A 7,908-nucleotide genomic window follows, 5' to 3' on the forward strand; every position below is an offset into this window, starting at 1 on the left:
GTGAGAAAGCCCAGTGAGGAGCAGAGGGCCAGGGACTTACGCTGCAGGTTCTTGTTCTCCCGCTTCATTGTTTCCAGGTGGTCCAAGGACTCCTCATAGGCATTCTTCATCTTGAACAGCTCCGTGCTCAGAGAGCGCGACTCCTTCTGCGAGGCCTCCAGCTCAGCCTGCGTTTCCTCATACTTCTGCTTCCATTCTGCCAGGATCTGAAGAGAAACGGGGTGTGAGTAGGGATGTGGCAGTCATGGGGGAATGCTCTGGCCAGGAGTCCTGGTGCTGGAGGCCAAAAGACCTTGTCAAAGTTCTTCTGCTTCTTATCCAGAGCAGCGCAGGCAGCATTGGATCTCTCCACGTCAATCATCAGGTCCTCCACTTCATTCTGCAGCCTCTGCTTTGTCTTTTCCAGGGAGGCACATTTGGCATTGACAGCCTCAACATGTTCCTCTGCATCCTGCAGGCGCTGTGCCAGCTTCTTCCTGGGAGGAGAGAAGCACAGTGCCACGTTAGGGCTTGGAAGGGCGTCAGTTCTGTACTGTCATGAGGGCAGCTGCTGACTTCCAGGGTTTTGAACGGAGCACGTTTCACAGATACAAAAGGATCTGTCATTTGCTGGGTCCTATCACCTTTTAGGCCTGTCTTAGCTCTTCTAGCCCTGAAGCCTATATTTTCCCTTCCAATCGACACTTTTCTCTCCCTCCCTCTCTCCCTTTTTTACAAAGACAGTACATCCCTGCCTTCATCCCACTTTTGTCCTAACCCATTTTCAGAGATTCCAATTTCTGTTGACCAGTCTCCATCTTCTCCCATCATTTGCCATCCTGCTTCCCACGTACTTGGCCTCCTCGAGCTCCTCCGTGCGCTGAATCGCGTCCGTCTCGTATTTGGTTCTCCACTGGGCCACTTCACTGTTGGCCTTGGACAGGGCGCGCTGCAGCTCCCCCTTGGCCTCCTGCTCCTCCTCATATTGTTCCCGGAGCAAGTCACAGTCGTGGCGAGCGGACTGCAGGGCGTGGGCCAGGGCGTTCTTGGCCTGTGGGGACAATGGGTTTGGTAACTTGAGTACTTGTCTTGAAATGAATCTTGACTGTTAATTTGACAGTGAAATTGGAATGAAACTCTCATTGGGCAAATGTAGAGCTTGGAGCTGGTGAAGCCCACATTGACACGTTCTGGAGCATCAGGACACATTAGTGACAGCTCCTCTGGGGACAGGAATGTGCTCTTTGTGTATATGTTCTGACGTGTGTGCTTGAATCCTGTCCTAGAGGGGATCATCAGAATCTCATGGAAGCCTTGTGGATGACTTCCTCCAGCACCTAAAGCATCCTGCTTCCTTCCCTCTCTAGTTGAAGGGTGGGGGGGATTGTGCATTAGTGCTATTCCCTCCAGTCCTATGTGTGCTTGGGGAAAGAACATTGAAGCAGTCTACTGTCAAACAGGATTCTCTTTTAGGGGTGATGTAGGCTGTGGACAGTAGGGTACTTCCAGACCTTAATTTCTTCTTCTAGATGTCTCTTGAGTTCCTCAATCTGTTGGGTAAATCCTTGCTTGCCCCTAGACAGCTGAGAAATCAGAGCATCTTTCTCCTCCACCTGGCGTGAATATTCCCCTGGGAAGGGAAAGGGAGAAAAGGAAGCACACTATTCCTCCTGGGACACCTTCAGCCTCTAAAGCCACGTAACCAGCAATGGCCCGGAGAGCTTCTACCAGTTGCTGCCTTGCACCCTCTGGCTTGCTCAGGGCGTGCAGGTCCTGACATTGCACTTTGGGGATGAGGGTGTCTCACCTGACTCTGTCTGCAGGCGAGCTCTTTGCGTATTGAGGTCGTTGATCATGCGCTGATTCTGCTCCTCCTTTGTTTTAATCTCACTCAGCTGATCTTCCAGGGTGCGGCACATCTTCTCCAGGTTGGCCTAGAGAACAGACACAGGAAGGGGGAAGAGATGATGGAGTGCACTCTGCCTGATTGTCACAGTGGGGATTTTGTTTGTGGGAATGTGTCTGGAAGAGGCAGCTTTTGTGCCACACCTTGGCCCTGTGAGCATGTTCTCCTGCATCTGCATACCTTGGCCTTGGAGACAGACTCCATGTTGCTGGCCAAGTCATCAATCTCCATCTTCAGCTCACTCTTCTCCTTCTCCAGCTTCTGCTTCACGCGTTGCAGGTTGTCGATCTGCTCCCCCAGCTCAGCGGTGCTGTCCGCGTGCTTCTTGCGCAGGGCGGCAGCCGTGGCTTCGTGCTGCAGCGTGGCCTCTTCCAGGTCACGGCGCATCTTCTGGAATTCTGCCTCGCGCTTCTTGTTCATCTCAATCTGAGCTGCTGTCGCCCCTCCTGCTTCTTCCAGGCGCTCGCTGATCTCCTCCAGCTCCCTCGACAGGTCAGCCCGATGCTTCTCTGCTTTAGCGCGAGAGGTTCGCTCTGCCTCAATCTCCTCCTCCAGCTCCTCAATACGGGCCTGGAGAACAGCAGGGACCCTTCACACCCGTGCCCTCCTCCTGCCTGAGCTGAGCCTCAGCAAGGGAGGGGAAGGAACAGACTTGCCTGCAGCTCCTTGATCTTCTTCTGAAGTTGCATGCCCAGGGCTTGTTCATCCTCAATCTTGCTCTGGATCTGGCTGATTTCAAAATCTTTCCTTTGGGCAAAGTGAACCGTGTTAGAGCTCAAAGAAAAAACACAAGTGCTCCAGCCCAGCACTCAGGTGTCCCACAGCCACACTTACTTCTTCAGTTTCTCGTCCAGCTGCTGCTTATCATTCTCCAAATCCATGATGCTGTCCTGGGCCAGCTTCAGGTCTCCTTCCAGTTTCCTCTTAGCTCTCTCCAGGTCCATGCGCAGTTTCTTCTCTTGCTCCAGGGACCCTTCCAGCTAAACACAACAAGACCATCAGTGCTCTCCCAGCCAGGTCAGACTCCATACCTGTGCTGTTCCTGCTCTACATCTGTGTGCTTACATCGTCCACTTGCTGCTCCAGCTTGGTCTTGGCCTTGGTCAGTGTATTGACTTTGTCCTCCTCTACCTGCAGGTCATCCAGGGTTTGCTGATGGGCCTCTTGGAGGGCTTTCTTCTCTTTTGTCAGCTTGGCGATGGTCTCATCCAGGGCTGACATTTCCTCCGTCAGGTTTTTCACCTTTGAGAAGAAAGGAGCAAGCACAGATAGAAAATGGTGCTTAAAACTTTATAAGAAGACAGGTCTTTTCTGGAGTGCGAGTGACAGGTTCTACCTCATACCTTGTTTTCGGTGGCGTGTTTTTCCTTCTCCACCTTGGCCAGTGTTAGCTCAAGGTCATCAATATCTTTCTTCAGCTCTGAACATTCATCCTCCAGTTTCCTCTTCTTGGCTGTCAGCTCAGCATTCATCTCTTCTTCTTCTTCCGCTCTCTCTGTCAGCTCCTTAATTTTGGCTTCCAGCTGGATTTTGGTTTTGATGAGCTGGTCACACCTTTCCTCAGCATCAGCCAAACCATCAGCTTCCTACATGATTCATTTAAACAAAACAGTTTTCAATTATTTAGTTTTTCTTAGGTGGGTTTAAAAGTAGCAGCTGAAGCTGATCTTTAACTCCAGCAAGAGAAGGATCTTGAGTGGTGTCTACTGGGAAACCTTGTCATTTGGAATCAATATTAATTCCAAAGTTTTTGTGTCTTCTAAATATGTCTCCCAGAGCAGTTATCTATGAGAATGCCTCATAGCACAAGCACTAACGCAGAACAGATCAGGGGTTACTTCAATTTCTAATATCAGCAAGAGCAAGGGCTTGGAATTTTTTTTTCTCATGGAAAATGTATCTACTTGCTTCTTCCTTTTAATTGTCTCAACAAAGCCTTAAAATCTCTGTTACTTAAAGGCCTTTAAATTTCTGAGAATACTTTATTTGAGAAAGAAATGTATCACTTTTGTACAGTCTGCATGGCCAATAGAGTTCTGGCCTATCAGCTACCTCTTTCAAGGCCACATCTAGGATCTTCTGTGTTAACTAGCTGATCATTTCATTGGGTGTTAAGAAACTCCCTTATCCAATTTGAGTGTGAATCAGAAGTAGCCATGTTTCTGAAAATAATCAAGGCTTTCTTGTGTAGCTGTAAGTAGGAAAAGTAGCTCTGAGTTCTCTGATATTCAACACATTTTGTCTGATGTTACTTGGCTCTTTCCTCATATAGCAGCAATGGTGAGTGCCATGTAGGGCTGCCAGGAGTCTCATTATGCCCTTGCTAGTGTCTGTTTACTCAACATTAGAGTGCCTCAGAGTGTGGGATTTAGACTGTTTTCTACCACCCATTAATTCCTGTGAGTCACTGTGCGGGACAAGAAGCATTCTGACAGTATATCATTCTTTTTCCAGGGAAAAATGAACAGTGATACTCACAGCCTGCACTTGGAGCTGCAGGTCATTTTTCTCCTGCACCAGGGCCACCATTTTCTCCTCCAGCTCCTTCCGCTTTGCCTCAGACTTTGCAAGCTCTTCCTTGGTTTTCTCAAACTCTTCTTTCATGTTGGCCATCTCCTTCTCAGACTCTGCACTCTTCAGCAAGGGCTTGATCTTGAAGAACAGCTTCATCCATGGCCAGTGTTTGACATTCATGAATGCGCGAACGTTGTACTGGATGCAGAAGATGGATTCCCTGAAATGAAATTCACACAGTTATTACATGGCTTTGGTGTGATTAATTTAAAATTCATTAGTCGAGTACCATGAAATATGAGAAAAGTCTACCTCCTCTCCACCATTCTCCGGTACTCCACCCTCATCAGGAAGCCCCTGCACCTCGCTTGTGTGCGAGTGATGATTTCTGCCAACTTGTCATCCCTCATCTCCTCCAGGAGTCCCAGCAGCCCAGCTTTGAAGAAAACCTTGAGAAAGGAAGTGTTGCACCATGTCATTGCAATGTAGGGCAGAATAGACACACAGACATTCAGGATCCTGAAAGACTTCAATGGCCATGATCAGTATCACCTTGGGCCCTCTCCCAAATCCTATCCGAGGGCTTAGGACTTTCCATAATCTCAGCCCTAAGCATTCAGTCCTTGTTTGAGCTATGCATCACGAGTACTGGTTTCCAGTTCAGCCACAGCCTCAGCCACCCCTGTGCCTGATCATGGACACCAGGGAGCTCTACCATGACCTACTGACTTACTTCCTGGCTTGATGTTAGACCAATCTCACTGCTGTGTATATGTCCACGAATTAATGACTCGGGCCTTGCCTTGTTAGCCTACCTCTCTGACCCTGACAAATCTTGTAAACCAAGGCTTTATGGCTTCACCTTAGACCATCCTTATTGTAACAAAGCTGACTGATGCTCTGGACTCTGGGTTGAGTATGACTACCATTCCTGGGTCATCCTCACTTGCCTTGATTGAGTACTGTGGGGCTGGGAACTTGCTGATAGCTACCCCTAGTCTGGCAGCTCTGTTATGTTATTGTGCTGTGCCTGATCCCCTGACAGAGCCCATTCTTACTGCTTTTGACAAACTTTTAACACAGTTTGTTTTTACCTTCGTGTGACCAAATTTGTACTGGGTGTGGTCAACATCAATGGACCCAAGGAGCTTCTCTGAAGCCTTCTTGTTGTCCATGAACTGTCCCTCTGGGATAGCACTGGCATTAAGTACTCTGTATCTGTAGAAGGAAACAGAACATGAAGAAATCACAATCATTGAAACCATCACTTGGTGGTGAAACCACCACACAGTCATTGAACCGCCAGACTTCTCAGACTGTACCGTTGAACTGATCTCATGCCTGGACATTGTTCATACTCTCAGGACAGGATATGGGAAATGTTTTTAATAGTAATTCTAAGTACAAGAGAATCCTGATCTCAGCACGACCACATCTTCATAAACTGATAGTGAAACATCTACATTACTGATCAGTACCAATTTAAAATAAAAAGTTTAACGTATATTATAATGATAAGGTTCTTCAGCTTGGTCTGAATGGGCAGAAAGGTACAGAGCTCTTACCTCTGTTTGAAGTCAGCATAGAGGACTCTGCTGGGGAACCCTTTCCTGCAAATCCTGATCCCTTCCAGCACGCCGTTACAGCGCAGCTGATGCAGCACCAGCTCGTGCTCCATGGCACCTGACAAATACCACCATTAGTGACTACCCTGCTGTTTGACACTCAGGAGAAGAGCTTCTGCTGCTCAAGCTTTCCTCCTCTTGGATTGCCTTACCAGGTGTTTTAGTTTCATTTGGGATGATGCACCGCACAAAATGGGGGTGAGTGCTTCTCAAGTTAGCCATCAGCTTGTTTAAATTCTCCTGTGAGGTCATGAAATGAAGTTTATATTACTAAGTGCAAGCACTGGAATCTTAACAGTGGATGTATCAAACTGGTGTTTCGGGATGCAGACCTGTCTTCTGTAAAATGATTGCAGAACTCCCAAAAGAAAAATTGGAAGCTGAAGGCTCCCAAATTTTAGTTTTGAAGTTCTTTCCTAGAATAATGGTTCGTATTACTTTTCCTTGACCTCCTCATCCAAATACAGGGCTATCATCCTACAGTTTTGCTTTGAGCCGGTAATTCCTGTGGTATATTATTGGGGATCTTAAATAAATGACGTACTCTTGATCAAGCATGACTATCAGATAAGCATCTGATTTGGCAGCTAAGTAAGTTGTTTCTAAATGGAGGGGATAGTTTTATAGTCCATACAAAATGACCCTTTTAATAATAATTCAGTCTCAAACTTTGAAGACATAACTGAAAACTGACCTCGAAGTCGCTAATTTGATGTAATTTAACCTTCACTCCTTTTCCACACTGAAATCAAGTCATTGCCTTAAAATCTTATAATCATGGGGTAATTTCTTTTGCTTTTTATGTTTGATCTATTATTTTCAAATTTTACAATGAGTCAGTAGTGAAAATCTGCCTAGAGACAGAAAACAGCTCTAGGAAAAATATACAAATGCTACAGAGAGGATTTTAAAGACGTTAGCTTATAAGTTACTCACTCCCACCTAAGTAGGTGAACTTAACCCTTCAGATATTTTTGTGGAATATTTAAAGAAGGACATGGCATTATAAAAGGAATAATCTGTAAGTTCCGAGGATGGAAAGGGAAGGATTTTAAAGGATGACAAGATGTAGATCCAAAATGCAAACAGACCTTTCAGATTAAGAATAAAAATACTTTTCATCTTTAAGGAGATAGTGAATACTCTTCATTACCCTGAAAAGAGCTGAGACAGTCTGGAAAGAAGAACCCTTCTTCTTGCCTCCCTTCTTGCCACCGCCACCCTCTGCAAATCAAAGAAAAAAAAAGTTTTATATTATGGACAATATATATTGGATACTACAGAACACAAAGCCACTTTATATTTCTAGTGTTTGAAGCTTCAGTTCTGAGAAAACTTTGTCCCACATTGAAAATACAATTTCCACAAAACTGACCTGCATCTGCTCCACCATAGTTGGCAAAGAGTAAAGCCAGGGTCTTCACAGATGATTTCTGGTACAGCCCAATGACAGTTTCATTCAGAGGGTCCTTGTTCTTCTCCAGCCAGTTAGTGATGTTGTAGTCCACTATGCCAGCATAGTGCACCAGGGAGAAGTGGGCCTCAGCCTTGCCTTTGCCAGGCTTGGGCTTCTGGAAGTTGTTGGACTTGCCCAGGTGCTGGTCATAGAGCTTGTTCTTGAAAGAGGTGTCAGTTGCCTTGGGGAACATGCACTCCTCTTCCAGGATGGAGAAGATGCCCATGGGCTGGGAGAAATCACAAGAAGTGACAAGGAAAGGTGATAATGGAAATGTTCAATATCACTGTGGATGGGATGTTCACCTGTCTGGTCTAGTGGAAGGAGTCCCTCCTCATGGCAGGGGATTGGAACAAGATGTTCTTTATGGTCCCTTCCAACCCAAACCATTCTGTGACTCTATGACAATGACAAGAAGCCTGTGCTCT

General features: G+C 46.4%; 2 pseudogenes across 2 annotated transcripts in view; both read right to left on the bottom strand.

Annotated features, from left to right (window-relative positions):
- Window positions 1–7,908, bottom strand: part of LOC103618004 — a 64,647-nt pseudogene that overhangs the window by 2,969 nt on the left and 53,770 nt on the right. The window lies entirely within an intron of this gene.
- LOC103618002 overlaps window positions 1–7,908 on the bottom strand; it is a 16,126-nt pseudogene that overhangs the window by 2,576 nt on the left and 5,642 nt on the right. The window contains exons 13-29 of the transcript XR_001863109.1: window positions 7,400–7,717; window positions 7,178–7,248; window positions 6,177–6,264; window positions 5,965–6,082; window positions 5,494–5,617; window positions 4,712–4,848; window positions 4,364–4,619; window positions 3,229–3,471; window positions 2,951–3,127; window positions 2,720–2,865; window positions 2,542–2,632; window positions 2,066–2,455; window positions 1,787–1,913; window positions 1,491–1,609; window positions 834–1,030; window positions 293–476; window positions 41–206 (exon numbers count right to left, since the gene is read on the bottom strand). The product of XR_001863109.1 is annotated as a myosin heavy chain, skeletal muscle, adult-like (transcript). The remainder of the gene's footprint in view (window positions 1–40; window positions 207–292; window positions 477–833; window positions 1,031–1,490; window positions 1,610–1,786; window positions 1,914–2,065; window positions 2,456–2,541; window positions 2,633–2,719; window positions 2,866–2,950; window positions 3,128–3,228; window positions 3,472–4,363; window positions 4,620–4,711; window positions 4,849–5,493; window positions 5,618–5,964; window positions 6,083–6,176; window positions 6,265–7,177; window positions 7,249–7,399; window positions 7,718–7,908) is intronic.

This window comes from Corvus brachyrhynchos, unplaced genomic scaffold (genome assembly GCF_000691975.1).
Source record: "Corvus brachyrhynchos isolate BGI_N302 unplaced genomic scaffold, ASM69197v1 scaffold236, whole genome shotgun sequence".
Lineage (NCBI taxonomy): Eukaryota > Metazoa > Chordata > Aves > Passeriformes > Corvidae > Corvus > Corvus brachyrhynchos.